This window comes from Salmo trutta, chromosome 17 (assembly GCF_901001165.1).
Source record: "Salmo trutta chromosome 17, fSalTru1.1, whole genome shotgun sequence".
Taxonomy (NCBI): Eukaryota; Metazoa; Chordata; class Actinopteri; order Salmoniformes; family Salmonidae; genus Salmo; species Salmo trutta.
In genome coordinates, this window is record NC_042973.1 from 21,327,618 (window position 1) to 21,352,496 (window position 24,879).

The window sequence follows — 24,879 nt, forward strand, 5'->3', positions numbered from 1 at the left end:
TTGGCGGAGTGTGGTAAAGCAGTGAATAAAACAAGGCTTTATGGTTACAGAAGTCAACAAATGAGAGCACCTGGGTTAACCTCTACATCAACAGAGGAACAGAGGGGGAGTAGGATAAGGGTACGGCTAAAGGCTATAAGAACTGGGCATCTAGTGTTTTGGGATCAGAGAATTAAAGGTAGACAATTTCTGAGCGTGGTAGAATAGATTTAGGGCATAATGTACAGACATGGGTATGGTAGAATGTGAGTAAAGTGGAGGTAAACCTAGGCATTGAGTGATGATGAGAATGGTTGTGTCTCTGGAGGCACCAGTTAAGCCAGGTGAGTTCTACGCAAGTGTGGGGGGTGGGACAAAAGAGCTCTCTAAGGCATGTTGGGCAGGGCTGGGGGAACTACAGTGAAATAAAACAATAATAACTACCCTAAACAGCAGTAGACAAGGCACATTGACATTAGGGAGAGGCATGTGTAGCCGAGTGATCGTAGGGTCCAATGAACAGCAATAGGTGAGTCAGGGAGCCGTTCGGTCGTCGTTACTACGCTAGACGAGCTGGAGACACGGCGATTCAGAAAGCTAGCGAGCCCGGGCTAGCAGATGGGTCTTGGCAACATCGCAACGGAAAAGCCTGTTGAAACCTCCTCCGACGATTACGTCGGCAGACCAGTCATGTCGGAAATATGGTCCAGGCCAATTGGCAACAGAGGTATTGTAGCCCAAGAATTGGGAGATGGGAGATGGGATATGGGCCTAGCTCGAGGCTACCTCAAGACTAACTGGTGCTTGCTTCGGGACAGAGGCATTAGCCAGCAGTAGCCACTCAGGTTGCAGCTAGCTAGCTTAATTGTAAATACTTATTTCCCTCATTAAAATGCAAATCATTTTCGAACATTTTTGAAATGCGTTTTTCTGGATTTGTTGTTGTTATTCTGTCTCTCACTGTTCAAATAAACCTACTATTAAAATTATAGACTGATAATTTCTTTGTAAATGAGCAAACATACAAAATCAGCAGGGGATCAAATACTTTTTTCCCCCACTGTATATACGTACATATGAATTTAGTAAAACATTATGTAAACCTTATTAAAGTGACCAGTGCAGGGTTGAGTAACTGGGTCGTAGCTGGCTAGTGACAGTGACTAAGTTCAGAGCAGGGTACTGGGTGGAGGCCGGCTAGTGGTGGCTATTTAACAGTCTGATGGCCTTGAGATAGAAGCTGTTTTTCAGTCTCTCAATCCCAGCTTTCATGCACCTATACTGACCTCGCCTTCTGGATGATAGCGGGATCAACAGGCCATGGCTTGGGGGGGTTGATGTCCTAGATAATCTTTTTCTCCTTCCTGTGACTTCGGGTGCTGTAGCTGTCTTGGAGGGCAGGCAGTGTGCCGCTCTCCAGGCAGTGCACCTAGAGCTTCAATTTCAGTACCAAGCGTGGTACAGCCCGACAGGATGCTCTCTCAATGGTGTAAAGGTTTGTGAGGGTCTTAGGGTCCAAGCCAAATTTCTTCAGCCTCCTGAGTTTGACCCTTTTTCACTACACTGTCTGTTTGGTCCAGACCACTTCAGATTGTCAGTGATGTGTACGCAGAGGAACTTCACCTTCTTCAATGCAGCCCTGTAAATGTGGATGGGGGCGTGCTCCCTCTGCTGTCTCCTGAACCCACAATCAGCTCCTTCATTTTGTTGAGTGAGAGGTTATTTTCCTGGCATCACTCTGCCAGGGCCCTAACCTCCTCCCTGTAGGCTGTCTCGTCATTGTTTGCTAATCAGGCCTACTACTGTTGTGACGTCTGCAAACTTGGTGATTGAGTTGGAGGCGTGCGTGGCCACGCAGTCATGGGTGAACAGTGAGTTCAGTTGCACAGGGCGGGGTTCAGACCCAGGGCCCTAATGTTAATGATGATCTTGGAGGGTACTATGGTGTTGAAGGCTGAGCTGTAGTCAATGAACAGCATTCTTACATACAGTAGGTATTCCTCTTGTCCAGATGGGATTGGGCAGTGTGCAGTGTGATGGCGATTGCATCGTCTGTGGCTCTATTGGGGCGGTATACAAATTGAAGTGGGTCTAGAATGTCAGGTAAGGTGGAGGTGATATGATCCTTAACTAGCCCCTCAAAGCACTTCATGATGACAGAAGTGAATGCTATGGGGCGATAGTAAATTAGTTCAGTTACCTTTGTTTTCTTGGGAAAAGGAACGATGGTGGGCATCTTGAAGCAAGTGGGGACAGCAGACTAGGATAGAGAGAGATTGAATATGTTCGTAAACACTCCAGCCAGCTGGTCTGCACATGCTCTGAGGACGCAGTCATGGATGACGTCTGAGCCGGCAGCCTTGCAAGGATTAACACGCTTAAATGTCTTACTCATATCGGCCATGGAGTACAAGAACCCACAGTCCTTGGGAGCAGCCCATGTCAGTGGGACTGTGTTATCCTCAAAGCAGGCGAAGAAGGTGTTTAGGTTGTCACGTAAGCAAGACGTCGATGTCAACGACGTGGCTAGTTTTCCCTTTGTAATCTGTGATTGTCTGGAGTCCCTACCACATATGTCTCTTGTCTGAGCCGTTGAATTGCGACTCCACTTTGTCTCTGAACTGACATTTTGCCTGTTTGATTGCCTTGCGGAGGCAATAACTGCACTTTTTGTATTCAACCATATTCTCAGTGGTTCCCTAGATAGCGCCAACAGATTATGACAGCTCTGCTTCTAGCTCCTAACTTCTCTAACATGATTGAGAGCCTGAAATGGCTTCTTGGTAGATAGGTTCCCAATCTCCCAACCTCATAACTATCTGGTCTAGCTAAGGACAACTTCATAAAATTGCTAGGTGGCTATTAGTATTACAGAGAAACAACAACAACTTTAACAAAAAAAGAAACAAATCTGAGGTGGGACGTGACCCTCTGCCCCCTATGGGAATGTCGCCTCTGGATCTCACCATGGCTTGTAAAGTATCCCATCTACTAGTTTACCATTCTTATTTTAAATCCCCCTCAAAACACAGGCTAAACAAACAACTGTTCTCTTAACTCTCCTTGTCTCCTCAACTCAGGCTCCAGTTACTAAGTCACTATGGGCAAGCCTAAAATGTCTGTCTCCCTTTACACAGAACCTGTGGGAAGGAGATCTGCAAATGTCACTAGAATACAGAGAGAGAGAGAGAGAGAGAGAGAGAGAGAGATGCACATTCCCAAGCCCAAAAGTTGGATGTCAGTGTACATTCTTCGGTCGGAAGCTCGAAGAGCCAATGAAACATGAAATTGAATTAGAATCCCAATAAGTTGAAGAGGCAACAGAGCCACACAAGAATGATAGACTTTCTCTTGCTTATTTCTCTCCCTGAAATCCTCAGGAAATGGAATGTATGTGTCGAATGCATGAGTCCTCTACACATTTTTTCATTCTTTGTCCCTTCAATATTTAATGGTGAGTGACTGTTGCTCTTTACAAGCATACCTTAAAATCACTATGTTATTGCCATGCAACTATTTGGCTGAAGATACAGACGTTACTATAGTTTAGATGAAACACTGTGCCAAACTAAATCCTGCTGTCACGTCCTGACCAGTAAAAGGGGTTGTTTGTTATTGTAGTTTGGTCAGGGCGTGGCAGGGGGTGTTTGTTTAGTGTGTTTCGTTTTTTGGGGGGGCAATGTTCTATGTTAGTATATTTCTATGTCTGTGTCAATTTATTCTATTTCTATGTTTAGTTTATTGGGTTGACCTTCAATTGGAGGCAGCTGTTCCTCGTTGCCTCTAATTGAAGGTCCTATTTAATAGGGGTGTTTTTTCATTGGGATTTGTTGGAAGTTGTTCTATGTATAGTGTGTTGCCTTACAGGACTGTTTTCGTCGTTCATTATTTGTTATTTTGTTTTGTGTTCACGTTTCCTTCTCAATAAAAGAAGATGAGTATACACATTCCCGCTGCGTTTTGGTCCCATCCATACGACGAACGTTACAGAACTACCCACCAAAAAAGGACCAAGCAGCGGAGGAAGGAGCAACAGGAGAGATATCTCGAATCCTGGACATGGGAGGAGATATTAGCTGGAGAAGGACCATGGAGGAAGACTGGAGAGGACCGGGAACGCTATGCGGGAACACGGCTGGCAAGGAAGCCTGAGAGGCAGCCCCAATAACAAAATTTGGGGGGGCACACGGGAAGATTGGCTAGGTCAGACAGTAGACCTGAGCCAACTTACCGTGCTTATTATGGGGAGCGTTTGGCGGTGAGAGCGCCGGTCTATGCGGAAGTGCGCACGATCTCGCCCATGCGCACTCATAGCCCAGTGTGCTACACCCCAGCCCCTCGCAAGTGCCGTGCTAGAGTGGGCATCCAGCCAGGTAGGAGTATGCCTGCGCAGCACATCTGGCCACCAGTGCGTCTCCTAGGCCCAGGCTACCCTACACCTGCTCTACGCATGGCAGCCAATCGTCCTCTGCACAGCCCAGTTCGCCCTGTGCCAGCACTCCGCGCGTGCAGGGCTACTGTTACAACCCAGCCAGGACGGGTTGTGCAGGCTGTGCGCTCCAGACCTCCAGTGCTTGTTCATGGCCCGGTGTATTCCGTTCCTGCTCCTCGCACTAGCCTTGAGGTGCGTGTCCCTAGTCTGGTGCCTCCAAAGCCTGCATCACACACCACGCCTCCAGTGCGTCAGCCCAGTACGTCCTGCTCCTGCTCCTCACGCTAGCCCTGTGGTGCGTGTAAATAGTCTGGCGCATCCAAAGCCAGCCCCACGCCTCAGGCCTTCAGTGCGCAGTCCCCATCCAGAGCTTCCGACGACAGTTCTCCGTCTAGAGCTTCCGGCGACAGTTCCCCGTCCAGAGCTTCCGGCGACAGTTCCCCGTCCAGAGCTTCCGGCGACAGTGCCCCGTCTAGAGCTTCCGGCGACAGTTCTCCGTCCAGTGCTTCCGGCGATGTCCTACAGTCCAGAGCCTGCAGAGACGGCCCACAGTCCGGAGCCTGCAGAGACGGCCCACAGTTCGGAGCCTGCAGAGACGGCCCACAGTCCGGAGCCTGCAGAGACGGCCCACAGTCCGGAGCCTGCAGAGACGGCCCACAGTCCGGAGCCTGCAGAGACGACCTCCAGTCCGGAACCGGCGCAGCCAGAGTCGCCCTCCAGTCCGGACCCGGCGCAGCCAGAGTCGCCCTCTAGTCCGGAACCGGCGCAGCCATAGTCGCCCTCCAGTCCGGAACCGGCGCAGCCATAGTCGCCGTCCAGTCCGGAACCGGCGCAGCCAGAGTCGCCCTCCAGTCCGGCGCAGCCAGAGTCACCCTCCCGTCCGGCGCAACCAGAGTCACCCTCCAGTCCGGAGCTCCCAGAGTCGTCCTCCAGTCCGGAGCTCCCAAAGTCAACCTCCAGCCCGAGGTCTCCAGTGATGCACATCAGCCCGAGGTCTCCAGCGACGCGCCTCAGCCCGAGGTCTCCAGCTACGCGCCTTAGCCCTGAGCCTTCAGTGGGGGTGGACAGGTTAGGTTGGGGACTAAGGCCGGAGCCTGAGCCACCTCCGTAGCTGGAGGATTGGGGAGGGGGGGGGTGTAGCACGGGAGCCGTCGGTGACGGAAGCCACCTTCCCTTCCCTCCCTTTAGTTTGGGATTCATTTTGTTTTGGGGTTTCTTTTTGTGTTTTTTTGTTTGAGGTGCATCCGGGTCGGCACCTTTGGGGGGGGTACTGTCACGTCCTGACCAGTAAAAGGGGTTGGTTGTTATTGTAGTTTGGTCAGGGTGTGGCAGGGGGTGTTTGTTTAGTGTGTTTCGGTTTTTTTGGGGGCAATGTTCTGTTAGTATATTTCTATGTCTGTGTCTATTTATTCTATTTCTATGTTTAGTTTATTGGGTTGACCTTCAATTGGAGGCAGCTGTTCCTCGTTGCCTCTAATTGATGGTCCTATTTAATAAAGGTGTTTTTTCATTGGGATTTGTGGGTAGTTGTTTTATGTATAGCGTGTTGCCTTACAGGACTGTCTTCGTCGGTCATTATTTGTTATTTTGTTTCGTGTTCACGTTTCCTTCTCAATAAAAGAAGATGAGTATACACATTCCCGCTGCATTTTGGTCCCATCCCATACGACGGACGTTACACCTGCAAGATTATACTTATTTTTCATGGCATAAATAGGGTTTTAGATACTGAATATTCTGTGTGAAATGGGTCTCAGGTGGTAATTCCGCCTTCAGCTAATTTTTGTCTCCAAGACCTGGAAATGTAAATAACAAAAAGCAAAGTCCGGAACCTGGATCTCTGCTAAACCACATGTAAATACATTGGTCACCTGACCCCCCTATTTCCTGTTACAGTCTCAAGGGAGGGGGTGGGGGGGATAAAGCTTTATGGTGTTGAAATAAATTATTTTGTGGGGGTTGAGATGATACTGAGCAGGTAAATCTAAATTAGGATTCAGTGGAGTATGTCCAATGCTTTTAGACACTGTCACTGGTTAAATGAACCAGAAAGACACTCTTAGTAACGTGACATGTGGCACCCTAAGAGGTTAACAGGCACAAAAGATCAATTTTATTTATTTATATACATTCCATAAAGACCGTCAGAAGAGTCTCTACAATAGCAGATGTAAATAAATCATAATAGCATGCTGGAAAGAGGCAGTATCAATTTTTAACAGGTAATGTCCAGCAGGGGATGCAGTCTGGAAGTGATTAGAGCTTGCAAGTTTCTAGTCCTAAAACCCAGGAATGAGTTACCTCCGGTTCGTACAGCCATCCCTATGGAGAAAATGAATGGTGAAAGAATAGGGTTTTGGGAAAAATGCCCAAAATAAAGTTTGAGGTTAACACAGGCCTAGGGGATCTTATATGTTTTGTTCTATGAGATAATAACAGTCAGTTATTATTACCTTTATGAGTCATGAAGCCTTTATGTCCTTTATGTGCTTTTTTTAATTACATAAATGCTTTCAAATTTACAAAAAGTGACATTAGCTGATTAAAATTATCTCATTGAACAAAACGTATAAGATCTCCTAAGCCAGTGTTTACCACAGACCTTATTTTTGGCATTTATCCAAAAACACCATTAATTTCTCCATAGGCTTTGTCCAACGAACGATGGCGGGGTTAGTACCTACAAAAAGACACCATTGCTATTTCTCTCTATGGTGTGGAGGAGGAGGAGGAAGAGAAGAGGAATGGATGGGGAGGAAAATCAGAGAGGAGGTTTAGGGGAGCAGACTTGAATTGTTGTAGTGATTTGCCTACTTTATGGAAGAGAGAAAGGAATATACTTCACTGTTTAATATTACAGAAATATAACATAACACAATCCTTTCATTACTTGTCTAGTTTTTGTTGTTGTTGAGTAAATTGGAAATGTAGATAAGTGACCAGCACAACATCTTCCCAGATATAATGAAACAGTTACTGTACCCACAACAGGAATGATTTTTACTAGGATTATTATGAAGAAATTGTTGTCTATACAGAGGCGTATGCACTTTATATTCAAAATCAATTACTTGTGACTGGGTCTCTTTGGACTCTGAAATAACTTAAATGCTTGCATGACTAATTAAACTCTATATCCACCAATGTTTCACATTTTGTATTTTCTTTAGAAATGATTGTACTTCATGTGTGTGTAAAATATTACTGTTCTCTGATTTTTAATTAATAGATTTCAGTGTAACAATGTGTATGAATTTGTTCTTTTTTTTCCAGAATGCTAAATAGTATGTCCATTGTTTAGCTGGAATGGAATGTTCGTATCCTGTATAGGGTTATATAAGGAAGGTATATTACTGGAAACTTTCAAAGTTTACCAGTAAACTACCAGAAATGTTGTATCTTTCAAGAATTTTATGTAATCTATCACACGACATCTAATAGCCCTTTTGGGTACTACAGATTATGTAAAATATCTGAAATAATTAAATAATATTATTTCAAATATAATGACAAAGCTGTAAAACATTATCTTAAATAAATGAATACCATTGTTGCTTAATATGATTTATATATATTTGTTTTCAATGTTTGGCATCAAACTGGTGACAGGTGGGAAGAGAAGTCAATAGTTGGAAAAGTTGCAGAGTTAATTAAAAAACATATTTACATTTTTTATTTAACCTTTATTTAACTAGGCAAGTCAGTTAAGAACAAAATCGTATTTTACAATGACGGCCTACCCTGTCCAAACCCTCCCTAACCGCCCTAACAATTCAATTGTTAATCACATGCTTTTTTCATTAATTAGGCTATTCTCTTGAACCATATACTCTATCTACTAGAAACTAATGGACACTATGGACATAGATTTAAGTTATTCAAGTATATATTTCCAACATTACGATAGATTGACATATATTTTCTGTTAGTTACCAAAATTACAGAAGAATCTGGTAACTTTGGTAAATTACTGCTAGTTTTGCAATCCTAGTCCTGTATATTTGACTGTGATATGTGGTTGTTTCACTTAGCTATCTTAAAGTGACAATCAGCAGTTGAGAGGCGAGCCTACCAGATGAACTAAATGCCTTCTATGCTCACTTCGAGACAAAAAAACACTGAATCATGCGTGAGAGCACCAGCTGTTCCCGAACGACTGTGTGATCACACTCTCCGTAGCCGATGTGAGTAAGACCTTTAAACAGGTTAACATTCACAAGGCCACAGGGCCAGACACATTACAAGGTCTCACACTCAGAGCATGTGCTGATCAGCTGGCAAGTGTCTTCGCTGACATTTTCAACCTGTCCCTGACCCAGTCTGTAATACCTACTTGTTTCAAGAACACCAAGTTAACCTGTCTAAATGACTATTTCCCTATAGCACTCACATCTGTAGCCATGACTGGACACCCCTAAGAGCCTGGTTCCTCTAGGTTTCTTCCGAGGTTCCTGCCTTTCTGGGAAGTTTTTCCTAGCCACCGTGCTTCTACATCTGCATTGCTTACTGTTTGGGGTTTTAGGCTGGGTTTCTGTATAGCACTTTGTAACATTGGCTGATGTAAAAAGGGATTTGAAAATACATTTGTTTGATTGATTGATTGATTGATTGATTGATTGATTGATTGATTGATTGATTGAAAGGCTGGTCATGGTTCACGTCAACATCAACATCCCAGACATCCTGGACCCACTCCACTTCAGATACCGCCCTAACAGATCAACGGATGACGCAATCTCTATTGCACTCCACACTGCCATTTCCCGACTTGGACAAAAGGAACACCTATGTGAGAATGGTGTTTCATTGACTACAGCTTAGCGTTTAACACCGTAGTGCCCTCAAAGCTCATCACTAAGCTACAGATCCTGGGACTGAACACTTCCCTCTGTAACTGGATCCTGGACTTCCTGACGGGTGCCGCCCCCAAGTGGTGATGGTAGTCAGCCACACATCCGCAACACAGCCGCCACGCTGGCCTCTAAGGGGTGCATGCTTAGTCCCCTCCTGTACTCCATGTTCACCCACAACTGTGTGGCCCCTTAGGATAATGAAAAGATTTGTCATGGGCCTTCAGATCCTCAAAATGTTCTACAGCTGCACCATTGAGAGCATCTTTATTGGCTGCATCACCGCTTGGTATGGCAACTTCTTGGCATCCGACTGCAGGGCGCTACAGAGGGGTAGTGTGTACGGCCCAATATATCACTGGGGCTGAGCTCCCTACCATCCAGGACCTCTATACCAGGTGGTGTCAGAAGAAGACCCTAAAAATTATCCAAAAACTCCAGCCACCCAAGTCATAGACTGTTCACTCTGCTACCGCACGGCAAGCAATATGATGCACCAAGTCTGGAACCAACAGGACCCTAAACAGCATCTACCCCCAAGCCATAAGACTTCTAAATAGTTAAATTGTTAAGCAAACAGCTAAACAAAATATACGCATTGACCCTTTTTGCACTAACTCGACTCATCACATACGCTGCTGCTACTGATTACTATCTGTCACTTTATTCCTAGTTATATGTACACAGGATACCTCAATTAACTTGTACCCCTCCACATCGACTCGGTACTGGTACCCCTTGTATATAGCCAAGTTATAATTACTCATTGTGCATCTATTATTACTTTAATTATTACGTGTTTTACTCTTCTTTAATTTCTCTATTTTATTTCTCTCCGCATTGTTGGAAGGAGCCCGTAAGTAAGCATTTCACTGTTAGTCTACACCTGTTGTTTACAAAGCATGTGACTAATAACATTTGATTTGATTTGAAACAATAACAAAGCGCCTCCCCTCCCCTGTTTCGGTAAAAGGCTGAGGGATGGTGATGGAGAAATGTAACCACTCTCAAATTCATTGACAGAGCTATGGAAGCAAGGACTGACCATACATGATATCAAAAGTATAGTTTTACCATGTTTTCAACCTATATAGTTGTCGTGTCTTTGGGTACCATTAAACTGAAGACATGTTTATCAATTAACTCCCTGTAATTATTATCACGCGATTAAACTGATTAATCGTTTAATTGTAATTAACTAGGAGATCGGGGCACCAAGAAAAATATTCAGATTACAAAGTTATAATTTTCCTAATATAACTTAACCTATATTATAATATAGGCCGATTATCTTCTGGTTTAAATGGTGTATTTTACCTCGAGTCCAGTCTCATTCCAAACGTCGTAAATTGTTGTATCTGCACGAACCCAGTCTTCACTAAAATCATCCATACATCAATTGTCTTAAAATCATTTATTTACTACACTAAGTAATTAACAGAAAACATACAAACATTAATTATCGTCACAAAGGATTGGTAGCGTAATGTGCCCTAATGGGCTAACAGGCAGCTCGGCCTGTTGAACAATGGATCATAAAAGTCAGCTGAGGATGCACACCTACAGAGTTCATTAATATTACAATTGACAATTGAATGCTCACTCATTCGGGAACAATTGCAATCAATATATATTTACGCTCAGTGTCGTCGGGATCCTTGTTCGAGCGTCGTTCTGATGGAGAGTTCTCTCTCTCTCTCTCTCTCTCTCTCTCTCTCTCTCTCTCGGTTAGAATGGATCTTTCAGAGCGACATTCATTAATGTCGTCATAGAATGGATGTTTCGTTGGTCTTCACGTTCGATGATATAATTTACTTAGCTGCAGACTAATAATTAATATCAAAGACTTGTTCTTATTCTTTCGATATCGATAGTCTAAAAGTTAACCACATGGTATGGTTCACTTTCAGTAGAGTACTTGGATGGTAAAACCTACTGGCCATGGAGTGCAGGCCTGGTCTTAAGAAAGTAAATCAGGGTGGGGGTTTTTATAGGTGACCCTGGAACAGGCTTGTCAAATGACGCCTGGTCCTGGCTGTGTCCCTTGGGGGGCGTGCCGATGGCTGAGTGAAGCTTGGTACAGAAATCCAATTCTATCACATTAACATCAGTACATAGCATCTCAATGTATTACAAATAGCTTTATCCTTATTAATACATTTTATACAACCATTATGATGCAAGTCTCATCGCTGAGGCTATTATATAAACAGTTTTATGGTAATATGGCTATATTGTCTCTTCTGAGTATCACAAAATTGTACCAAGCGGACCAGTTCGTAGCTGGACTCTTCACCAATCTTCCATACCTTCTCCAGAACATAAAATGTCGTTCGGTTCTCCAATTCTATGAGTTGGAAGAATTTACTTTGTCTCTCTATGAAACATGTGGTAGGAGATTCTCCTCTTAGAATTTTTACAACCCTTTCACACAGGGCCTGGGTGGGGGTGCAAGGTTGGGGGATGGTACAAATGGGAGGGGGTCAACTGTCCTCCCTGTACTCAGAGGCCAACGTCATGACATAGTGTTTGTTTATATTTACTTTGTTTACAAACATTGGCGTAAAGTAAGCTTATATTTAGTGTTCTGATGGAGTATGACAGTTGAACTAAGCTCATGGGGCGTTTATAAGATATATTATTCAAGGATAAATGGGTACATACAGTGCCTTCAGAAAGTATTCACAACCCTTGACTTATTTCACATTTTGTTGTGTTACAGCCTGAATTCAAAATGTTATATACCTTTTCCTCACCATATACAATACCCTTTAACGACAAATTGAAACCATGTTTTTAGAAATGTTTGCAAATGTATTGAAAATGAAATACAGAAATATCTCATTTATATAAGCATTCACACCCCTGAGTCAATACTTTATAGAAGCACCTGGCGGTGATTACAGCTTTGGGTGGTTTTGGGTGGTTTTGGGTATATCTGTATCAGTTTTGCACATCTGGATTTGGGGATTATTTCTCATTCTTCCTTGCAAGCTCTGTTAAATTAGATGGGGAACAGAGGTGAACAGCAACCTTCAAGTCTTCACACAGCTTTTCAGTAGGATTCAAGTCGGGCTTTGGTTGGGCGACTCAAGGACTTTCACATTCTTGTTCTGAAGTCATTCCAGCATTGCTTTGGCTGCATGCTTGGGGTCATTGTCCTGTTGGAAGGTAAATCTTCACCCCAGTCTTAGGTCGTTTGCACTCTGAAGCAGGTTCTCATCAAGTATTTGACTGTATTTGGCTCCATTCATTGTTCCCTCTATCGTTACCAGTCTCCGAGTCCCTGCCTCTGAAAAGCATCCCCATAGCATGATGCTGCCACCACCATGCTTCATGGTGGGGATTTTGTTAGACGGGTGATGAGTTGTAACTGGTTTTCTCCAGACATAGCGCTTTGTATTCAGGCCAAAGTGTTACGTTTTTGTCTCTTCAGACCACCGAATCTTTTGCCTTTTGCTCTGAGTTTTTCACATGCCTTTTTGCAAACTCAAGGCGTGCTTTTATGTGCCTTTCTCTCAGGAGTAGCTTCAGTCAGGCCACTCTCCCATAAAGCCGAGATTGGTGGTGCTGTAGAGACTGTTGTACTTCTGGCAGGTTCTCCTGTCTCAGCCAAGGAACTCTGTAATTCTGTCAGAGTGGCCATTGTGTTCTTGGTCACCTCCCTGACTAAGGTCCTTCTTGACTGGTTAATCAGTTTGGTTGGACGGACAGCTCTAGGCAGAGTCTGGGTAGTTCCATATTTTTTTCCATTCCCCAATGATGGAGACCACTGTGCTCTTGGAAACTTTCAACACTCTAGAAATAGTTTTATACCCTTCCCCGGATATATGCCTCATCACTGTTCTATCTCGGAGATCTACAGACAGATCCTTGGACTTCATGGTATAGTTTCTGCTCTGACATGCACTGTCAACTGTGGGACCTTATATAGACAGGTGTTTCTTTTTAAATCTTGTCCAAATAATTGAAATGGCCACATGTGGACTCCAAACAAGTTGTAGTGACGTCTCAAGGCCTTAACCAACAATGCAGTTCAAGAAATAGAGTTAAGAAAATATTTACTAAATAAACAAAAGTAAAACATTTAATTAAAAAAGTAACATAATTAAATAACAATACCGAGGCTATATATAGGGAGTGTCATAGCAAAGGAGTGTGAATACATATGTATAACTGAACAAAATATAAAGTAACATGCAACAATTTAAACGATTTTACTGAGTTACAGTTTATATAAGGAAATCAGTCAATTGAAATTGATTAGGACCTAATCTATGGAATTCACATGACTGGCCAGGCCCAGCCAATAAGAATGAATTTTTCCACACTAAAGGTCTTTATTACAGACAGAAATCCTCCTCAGTTTCATCAGCTGTCTGGGTGGGTGGTCTCAGATGATCCCGCAGGTGAAGAAGCTGGATGTGGAGGTCCTGGGCTGGCGTGGTTACATCCGGTCTGTGGTTTTGAGGCCGGTTGGACGTACTGCCAAATTCTCTAAAACGACGTTGGAGGCGGCTTCTGGTAGAGAAATTAACATTAAATTCTCTGGCAACAGCTCTGGTGGACATTCCTTTAGCATGCCAATTGCACACTCTCTCAAAACTTGAGACATCTGTTGCATTGTGTTGTGTGATAAAACCTTTTAGAGTGGCCTTTAATTGTCCACAGCAGAAGGTTTACCTTTGTAATGATCATGCTATTTAATCAGCTTCTTGATATGCCACACCTGTCAGGTGGATGGATTATCTTGGCAAAGGAAAAATGCTCACTAATAGGGATGTAAACAAATTTGAGAGCAATAAGCTTTTGGTACATTTTATTTATTTAACTAGGCAAGTCAGTTAAGAAAAAATTCTTATTTACAATGACAGCCTACACCAGCCAAACACAGATGACACTGGGCCAATTGTGCACCACTCTATGGGACTCCCAATCACAGCCAGATGTGATGCAGCCTGGATTTAAACCAGGGACTGCAGTGATGCCTCTATTTTATTAGGCAAGTCAGTTAAGAACAAATTCTTATTTTCAATGACAGCCTAGGAACAGTGGGTTAACTGCCTTGTTCAGGGGCAGAACCACAGATTTTTACCTTGTCAGCTCAGGGATTTGATCTGGCAACCTTCCAGTTACTAGTCCAAAACTCTAACCACTAGGCTACTGTCACACCCTGACCTGAGAGAGCCTTTTTATGTCTCTATTTAGGTTTGGTCAGGGTGTGATTTGGGTGGGCATTCTATGTCCGTGTTTCTATGTTTGGGATTTCTTTGTTTCGGCCGGGTATGACTCTCAATCAGGAACAGCTGTATATCGTTGTTGCTGATTGGGAGTCATACTTAGGCAGCCTGTTTTTCCTTTGGGTTTTGTGGGTAGTTGTTTTCTGTATAGCTACTTTGCCTTATGGAACTGTGTAGTCATTGTTTTGTTTATTTTGTAAGTGTTCACTTTTCTCAATATTAAAAAGATGAGCATTCATATTCCCGCTGCGTTTTGGTCCTGTGTTCACGAGGACCGTTACAGCTACCTGCCGCCCCTCTTGCACTGAGATGCAGTGCCTTAGACCACTGTGCCACTCGGGCATGAAACATCGGACCAACACTTTACATGTTGCGTTTTTATTTTTGTTCAGTATAAACAAGATGTTTTTGTATTTTGTATTTCATTTTCAGAAATTTGCACAAATTTCTAAAAACATGTTTTCACTTTGTCATTGTGGGGTGTTGTGTGTAGATGGTGAGAAAATATATATTTTCGGCAGCGTAGCCTAGTGGTTAGAGCGTTGGACTAGTTACCCAAAGGTTGCAAGATCGAATCCCCGAGCTGACAAGGTACAAATCTGTCGTTCTGCCCCTGAACAAAGCGGTTAACCCACTGTTCCTAGGCCATCATTGAAAATAAGAATTTGTTCTTAACTGACTTGCCTAGTTAAATAAAGGTAAAGAACAAATTTACACTGACGGCCTAATTCATTTTGAATTCAGGCTGTAATACAGCAAATGTGGAATAAGTGAAGGTATGAATACTTTCTGAAGGCACTATATGTATCAAAACACGCTTGACATATGCCTTCCTTCCTATCAGAGCCGGCAGCTGCAGTGCCAATATTGTTCAGTTGGCCAACAGTTTTAGAAGTAGCATAATTTTTTTGTGGGTGTGCTTTAGTCGTGACAACCCTCTCTGTATGACTGTGTGACTCAGCTGAGAAGCATAACATTTTTTACAGCCTCAGCCTCATTGTCAAACAACAGACACTGACTGCCGAGCTCTATTCATTTTGTCATTAATTTAACATAAAATTCATGAGCAATCCATTCAAATTCTATAATTATAAACAAAGAGCAGAACGTTCTGTTCATTATGTATAAATGTGAGGGCATTTTTTATGTGATGATAACGTTTCGGATTCAGTCAGTGTAGTGGACAACTGTCTAGACAACTACCACTATACAGTCACAGTCCAATCCTTTTAGTGACTGGAACATAATCATTTGCCTTCAATGCTACCCTGGGCTAGCCCAGAGCCATCAGAGAGGGAACACATGCATGCCAAGCCAACCTGTCCAGTTGCAGGCTGCTGTTGGCCCATCTGCTCCTGCCTGGGGGGAGACAGACTGACAAACAGGCTGTGCTTAAAGAGTTGCATTTAAGTGCACAGCAGTCTGTGGACAGGAAACTGTCTGAACACAACAGTGGAACAAACTGATTCATAAATCGATAGCACTGTGACACCATTTATGATGACATTCAGGAAGACACTAACTCAGGATACTAAGTCCTAACACTATATTTTTTGTAATATTCATTCAAGAAACGTCTTGTGTGCAAATGAAATGTCGGCCTCGAGTTTTGAATTATGAAGATCTGAAATTTTAAGTACTGATGTGCTGTAAGCTTGAAAACATGCAAGGAAAAGGTGCTCATCTTCAAAAAATGTCCCTTGTTGAAATATTGAGGAAGATAATGAGATTCTCTCTCAAAATCCACGAGCTCCAAACAGTTATCACCCTCACTTGGCACCTCATGTTACATGGTAAGTACAGAACCTTTTTTAGAAGCACTGGCTCACGCTAGGCTGTGGCTCACACACAAAGGTTCTATGAAAAGTAAAAAGGTATGAAAAGTAATTAATTACAGTATGATGATGTCCTGGAACCTGTCTCCCTCTCAATAAAACTAAACCCTGTTCTAAATGACTGGAATCTTAAAATGGATTGCAGCAAATCCTTATCCAGCTCCTGCAGTTTATTTCTCTCTTGAAAAAATATATGTTATCCATTTCAATGATCTTTTCCCCCCAAAGAGAACCATTGATTGAAAATGTAACATACTTGAGGAACTTCTTCAAAGGTCCCCTTGTGATTTGACACAGAAAAAATTAAGGGAAAATACTAGGCCTAATATATTATTATTATTATTGTTATTATTATCATTATTATCTGGATCAGAGATGTTGGAAGGAAGACAACAGACCCGCCTCTCCCCAGCAGAGATGAGAAATGATGGGTGGCATGGCTGTCACGACAATATGTCAATCCATTATCCAGCCCAGGTCCACAAATCAATTGTTATTTTATTTCTACCCATCCTCCATGGCTCTACCTCCCACACGTGTTTCAACATTGACAGCCCACTCTGAGTTCACCTGCTGGGGTGAACCAGGGTCTGCATGCATATTGCCCTACTATATCTCTCTCTGTGCTTATTTCAAAGACAGCGTGAAAATAAATATAAATGGCTGTTGCCTCTGTTTCAACACCATGACCCACCCTATCACACTGTCTGACTGCCTTGCAGAGCAGTGCTCGTGAAGGCACGCCTATGTCCATGAGACGATTGTGGCCAGGTGATAAACGGTGGAAGTGCACACACGGCTGCCTGTCCCCATCAGTGAAGCCTTGGTGGCAGGCAGGCAGGCTTACCGGCCCCTATCTTTCTCAACAAGGACTTCTCTGAAGCTGTGCGCCAGAGGCGGAAAGAACTTATCCCAGCAATGAAAGCTGCCATTGAGCGTGTGCTTACAGCCGCTATGACAAGCTCATTGACCACCCTCTCTCCCAAAAGCCTGGGAAGAGTGGGAGAGCCAAGCTTCCAGGTCAGTAGCTTCAGCCCAATAACAAGGAAAGCCAAAGTGCCAAAGGTTGGGCCTAAAGTAATTTATCGGAGATTATGCAACATGTTCTCTCAGGCCTCTTTTGTTGAAGATGTAAATAATGTATGTTGTTCTGATGTGTATGAGGAAATGAAAACAGATGCAGCACTGGAAGTATTTATAAAATGATTCATACCAATTGTTGACAAGCAGCTGTTAAGAAATTAACTGTGAGAACTGTTAGAGCTCTCTGGATTGATGATGAATTGAACAGTTTTATGGTTCAAAGAAATCAAGCAAAAGAGATGGCAAACAAGTCAGGCTGCTCCGCTGATCGGTTGTCATACTATAAATTGAAACATTTTGTGACGAAACTTAAAGTGGAACTGACAGTGTTTTAACTACTTTGCAGATATGAAACAAACAGACAATCATAATATCAATCAAAAATATCAAATTCACAGTTTCTGCTACAAAACCACCTGTATAAGAGGTTTTATTTGACTCAAATGTCCATACCTTACAGTAAGGCATTGGCGGAATAGATGGATGCAGTACAATGTATGAGTAATATAATTCACCAATACATTTATTGGTAGTCCAAAATATATTGCTATCAGGTTGTAAATCACAGCTGGCCTGGTATGTACATTGTTTGCTGCCTCCACGCATTCGGGATGCACTGTTTCAGTTTCAATGAATCAATATTTTGGACAAAAACTGACAAATGTAACTAAGGCTGGGAATGTCAATACAACCAAACTAGCAAGGCAATGATCACAAGTCATTCATAACATGGCTAATAGGCTAGTGTATCTATTTATGTAACTATTGATTTAGCAAGCTAAAAACACAGAGCCTAATGTTAGCTAGCTAGCTGCTAGGAGGATGTCATGCCATTGGAGGAGAGGGCTGAGTGACTTTTTCCTCTCACATCATTTTTTGGTGGCTACAGCTAGATGCAGGTGTCATTTGGTTAGCTAGCCAAAAAAGAATAATCACTTTGCTAGCTAGCTATGCTGAACTTGAACGACTGTTATCCAGTTAGCATATCTCTTGCTTCATAAATTCACAGGCTATCTAGTCCGATTTCAGAGCACTCTGATCTGAGTGTATCAGAGAGCAGAATAACTGATGAATTTACGAATGCAAATGCAAAACACCCGCTGAATATGACTGTTGTCAGTAAACATTCAGTAGGTTAAAAAAAGTTACAATTAGTCACGAACGCTCTAGATAACATATAAACAGCCTAACAACCAGCTCTGCTAGGGCGAGTAAAATGGTCAGAGTAATGCGTTCTCTCATTTGTGTCTGGAAGTAGCTGGCAAGCTAGCCAACTTCAGCCTGTTAGCTTGGGTGCTTGACTGCCGTTTTGAGGATGTCACAGGAATTTTCGAATCCCAATGATAATAATTAACAATCAATAAGCCTTGACTAATCCCCAAGGTTTGTAAGACACTGGGTTAATAATAATTAGGCAAGGACTCAGCTTTCTACAAAAGGTCTGTACAGTTTATTCAGAGAACGTTCTGAAGTACAATTACACAAAGAAGTTCATTTTATGCTCCCTCCCCGCTTACGTACATACCTCCACACAAACAGTAGATATCCTATGCACACCCAAACAGTAGGTGAATAGTATCTCTCCCTGGACTTCCCACCACTGTTAATCACTATCCTGCGCTGCCTGTTCCTTTCCCCCGAGATTAGGGGGACCTTGAAGGTTACTCCCTGTTGCTTCCAAGCCTCTTCAGGTCGGGTCACACACACACGTCTACAGTTCCCTTAGGCCCACTAATCACACACACACATTTCTCTCCCTTCCGGGTCTCTACTAGACCTTATGGGACTTCCGTTCAGTACTTTAATTATTCATTACCCATGCTACATAACTACTAATTACTAATTGGTTACATGACAGGGTCGGATTCTTTATTCATTTACCTTTATTATATAATTATCTTATCAGAGTAACACTGGGATCACCCCTACTCCAGAGCATCCAGTGTCAATCGTGCAGTATGCGCTCTGAACGCTCGGAGAGCAAAACACTTTGAATTTACCAACAGACAATCTGACAGCGCTCTCTGAATTTACGAACGACCCTGAGCGCACTCTGACACACTGGAGGGAATTTATGAACGCACCCTTATATGGAGCAAGACAGCTGCCAAAAGGTTGAACGTATGTATCGTTAGGATCGTAAGAAAATCCATATGGAAATTGTTAGAATCGTAAGAGAAGCCATATGTGAAACATGAAATGTAAAAGTTAAATCAGATCTGTTACACATCCAAGTCTTACTTTACATCTCCCTTTACTCAGTTACAGATTTTTTTTATACGTACAAACTTTTGTCAGTACTGTGGCATCTGCAAAGGACGAACCGAACGTAGCTAGTTAAAGTTAGCTAGTCAATCAAGCAACTCTAGCCCAGACGTTAGAGTTGCTTTGCAGCTTCCAGTTTCATTTCCAAAATAAAAGTCTAAAGCTTGTTATAGAACTGCATTCAATAATGATGTTATACCAGTAGATGGTGTAGTATATGCTTGGGCCTTCAGCAAATTACTTGTGTGAGAATGATAAAGACACAGAAGAGCCTTGTCAAGAATAACCGCCTGAGCTGCAAAATAGAAAGTAGATATAATTTCGCATAGGCCTATTCCGCTATCTAAATATGCCATGCTGTTGTGTGTTATTTAATGGCCATATAATTGCATAATTTACATTTATAGACACATGGGCCTACTGCGGTGATCATGTAACCCAATGAATCACACTTTTTCCAGGATTTGGGAGCACAGACTTTAGGACTTATATTAGGCAATTTGACTGTTGTGTTAGTGAATTCCACTCTATATGTAGGCTTGTTATAGCCGTTTGCGTTGCGCAACCCCATCACGCAGAGGCTATATCCATATCAATAAATGAGACAAAACAAAATATTGATGAATTCTTGGCTATAACCTGTCCTGAGCAAAATAGCGAAGGGGTCCCAAATGGTCAAGACTATCTACTGCCTATTCTTATTGCCAGATCTGTTTTCCCTATCAGCCACTGCACGTGCTTCTTCAACTATTTTGTTTCATATTCATTTAGAGGCTATATTTAGAGGCCTGTGAGCTAGGGCCTCGTTTTAAGGGGAGCCATTTAATAAAAACAATTATAAAACACAAATAGAGTTCTAAAATTATTCCACAAGACACCAGTACCAAAAATGATAGCCTACATTTTTTGGAGATAGGCCTAAATTAAACATTGAATTATTAAAGTGATAGGCTTAAAAATGTGATCATTTAGAATAGACACATGTATTTCAATAAACAAATGGATGACTTTTCTTTTCTATTCTCTTTGATTTAGTTCCTATCGCCACTCAGACATATGACAATGGATGACATACTGACTGACTGAATGAATAATTATATGTTCAAATAAAGTGCATTCGAAAAGTATTCAGATCCCTTTACTTTTTCCACATTTTGTTACGTTACAGCCTTACTCCAAAATTGATTAAATCGTTTTTTTTCTTCATCAATCTACACACAATACCCCATAATGACGAAGCAAAAACAGGTTTTTAGACATTTGTGCAAATATATTAAAAATAAAAACTGAAATATCATATTTACATAAGTATTCAGACCCTTTACCCAGTACTTTGTTGAAGCACCTTTGGCAGCAATTATAGCCTTGAGTCTTCTTGTGTATGACACTACAAGATTTGCAAACCTGTATTTGGGGTGTTTCTCCCATGTATCTCTGCAGATCCTCTCAAGCTCTGTCAGGTTGCATGGGGAACATCGTTGCACAGCTATTTTCAGGTCTCTCCAGAGATGCTTGATCGGGTTCAAGTCCGAGCTCTAGCTGGGCCACTCAAGGACATTCAGAGACTTGTCTCAAAGCACTCCTGCATTGTCTTGGCTGTGTGTTGAGGGTTGTTGTCCTGTTGGAAGATGAACCTTCACCCCAGTCTGAAGTCCTGAACACTCTGGAGCAGGGTTTCATCAAGGATCTCTCTGTACTTTGCTCCGCTCATCTTTCCCAAGAACCTGACTAGTCTCCCAGTCCCTGCTGCTGAAAAACATCACAACAGCATGTTGCTGCCACCAACATCCTTCACCGTAGGGATGGTCCCAGGTTTCCTCCAGACGTGACGCTTGGCTTTCAGCCCAAAGAGTTCAATCTTGGTTTCATCAGACCAGAGAATCTTGTTTCTCATGGTTAGAGAGACCTTTTGACAAACTCAAAGCAGGCTGTCATGTGCCTTTTACTGAGTAGTGGCTTCCGTCTGACCACTCTATCATAAAGGCCTGATTGGTGTAGTGCTGCAGAGATGGTTGTCCTTCTGGAAGGTTCTACCATCTCCACAGAGGAACTCTGGAGTTCTGTCAGAGTGAGCATAGGGTTCTTGGTCAACTCCCTGACCAAGGTCCTTCTCCACCCGATTGCTCAGTTTGGCCGGGTGGCCAGTTCTAGGAAGAGTCTTGGTGGTGCCAAACTTCTTCCATTTAAGAATGATGGTGGCCACTGTGTTCTTGGGGACCTTCAATGCTGCAGACATTTTTTGGTACCCTTCCCCAGTTCTGTGCCTCGACACAATCGTTGCTCAGAGCTCTACGGACAATTCCTTCAACCTCGTGGCTTGGTTTTTGCTTTGACAGGTGTGTGCCTTTCCAAATCATGTCCAATCAATTGAATTTACAACAGGTGGAATCCAAGTTGATGAAACATCTCAAGGATGATCAATGGAATTTAGAGTCTCGTAGCAAAGGGCCTGAATACTTACGTAAATAAGATATTTCAGATTTTTATTTTTAATACATTTGCAAAAATGCATGAAAACCTGTTTTCACTTTGTCATTATATGGTATTGTGTGTAGATTGATGAGGAAAAAAAATATTTAATACATTTTAGAATAAGGCTGTAACGTAACAAATGTGGAAAAAGGGAAGGGATCTGAATAATTTCCGAATGCACTGTATGTGTTGGAATAATGACTTGCACGCATCATGCATGCGATGCACTTTATTTTGCTAGTAAGTAAATAGGCCTACATTAGGGTATAATGGCTATGGCTGCATGCCTCCAGAAGGGCATCTTCTAAGGCTGAGGGGTACTTTTCCGAAGGCACAAATGTTTTTGTGGTGCTGCATGGAGATCACAAGCTCTTCAACTGGGCAGCAGTGTCATAATGGAGGGAATAGCCTATATGTAGACTACCTACAGTAAGACCACTGCAACAGAGTCAGTGTAAAGTGTGGGAATAAGCTTATGCCAGACTTAGCATACGTTTAACCTCTCCCTTGTTCATTTCAAAGTCCATATGTTCATGACCCGATTCATTTACATCTTTTCAAATTATTTTAAATTCATATTAACCCATCCTACAGAATAAGCTTTGGCAAGATTTTGAGTGATGAAATAAATATCCAAATATTATATAAAAAAATTTTTTTGAGTGGCAAAGACTCCAGTGGTCATACATATTTCATAGATTTACCAAATATTTATTATAATTCTGGTTAATTTTTTTCTGGTAGATACTACTGGTTATGATTGCAGACAGAGCCCAGAGAATGGGATGGTGCAATATTGAATTTGTTATATTTCGAAAAGAAGCATGCATGGGGATGTCCAAGTCACCCAGAGATATGCCCATGCTGTAGAGATACACATAGCAGACTGAAACGTAACTGTTTTAGGCATAATACAGCTAGTGCTATGTAGACTTGTGCTGGCAATCAAATCCATTTCATTAGCTACCTAATGTGAGGTAAACTCAACTAAGGAGTAGGGGAAAGGGGAAAGGGGGATACCTAGTCAGTTGTACAACTGAATGCCTTCAACTGAAATGTGTCTTCCGCATTTAACCCAACCCCTCTGAATCAGAGAGGTGGGGGGGGCTGCCTTAATGACATCCACCTCTTCGGCACCCGGGGAACAGTAGGTTAACTGCCTTGCTCAGGGGCAGAATGACAGATCTTTACCTTGTCAGCTCAGGGATTCGATCCAACAACCTTTAGTTTACTGGGCCAACGCTCTAACCACTAGGAGTAATAATAATAGAGAACGGAGACTTTTACTTGAAAACGGGCAGGATACCTCTTTCCAGTTTCCTTGACTTCCGTTACTTGTTTTATACTGTGTTATGCTTGTTCACGTAGCCCTCCTCACAGGCCGTTTGGTGTACATTTTTTTTGTTGGTGAGATGAAACTGCCAAAACTCTGTAAGGTATTATTGTATGTCAGAATTGCAACACAAGATTTGTTCAAGCCTAAAATCTTAGTCCGTAATCATAACATGGTGTTTGTATGTTCACAGACGAAATGTCACATTTACCGACATGTTTTACGCATGGCCTTTCTTACGATTCTAACAATTTCCGTATGGATTTTATTATGATCCTAACTATACGTACCTTCAACATTTAGGCAGGCTACTATTCCCCATCATTTATCAGTGCAATTTTGACAGTCAACTAACTTTTTTTAATTCAAGTTTTCCAGAAATTGTACATCAATGTAAGTGCAAAGATTTTACAATATCCCAACCACCCTCCCTCCCTGCACACAACACATCCACCCACCCAACCCCCTCAGTCCCTCCCTACCTCTCCGCCCTACCTCAGTCCACCCACGTCGATTCCCTCCCTCGATTCCCTCCCTCTCTCCCAACCACTCACCCCACATACCCAACCCACCCCACACCCTCCCTCATTTGGGTCCTAGAAAACAGCAATTCTACAGATATATCACAACAAATAAAACAGTAATTGTCTCACAAACAACTCAATACAGATTCAAGATAAAAAAAAGTGGAGAAACAACAACAGAAATAAATAAGTTAATAAATGATCAGTAAACCTTAGACAAACTTGCTTGGACTGGATAGAATTATATTGATGACTGTACCTATTATGCAATGACTACTGGGAATACCTACTGGGAAACCTTAAAGCATCTCAGAGGGAAGCCTCTGTAAGCCATTGAAGTATGATACAGTATAAATGGTGACCATTTAAGAAATGTATCATTGGAACCCCTAAGAGAATACTTCATTTTCTCAAGCTTTAGGAATAACATTACATCATTGAGCCATTGAGAAATAGAGGGGGGCTGAGCAGACTTCCACTGGAAAATAATTCTACGTCGAACTAATAAGGATGTAAAAGCAACAATATTGGCATGTTTGAGGTCCAAGGAGAACAAGTCTTCTGGAATACCAAAAACAACTATGAAGGGACATGTCTGCAGGTTAATTTCAAGCACCTCAGATACATTTAAAATAGAATCCCAGTAATTTTGTAGTTTACAGCATTGAAAGAATGTGACTACGGTCACATGGTGAGACATGACATCTATCACACATAATTTACATTTGGATATATTTCAGACAATCTGGATTTGGAAAAATGCACTCTATGTAAAACCTTAAATTGTATGAGACCAAGACGAGCACAAGATGTAGTGGAGCATACTCTATCAATCGCCTCATCCCACCACTCCTGTGTAAATTCAA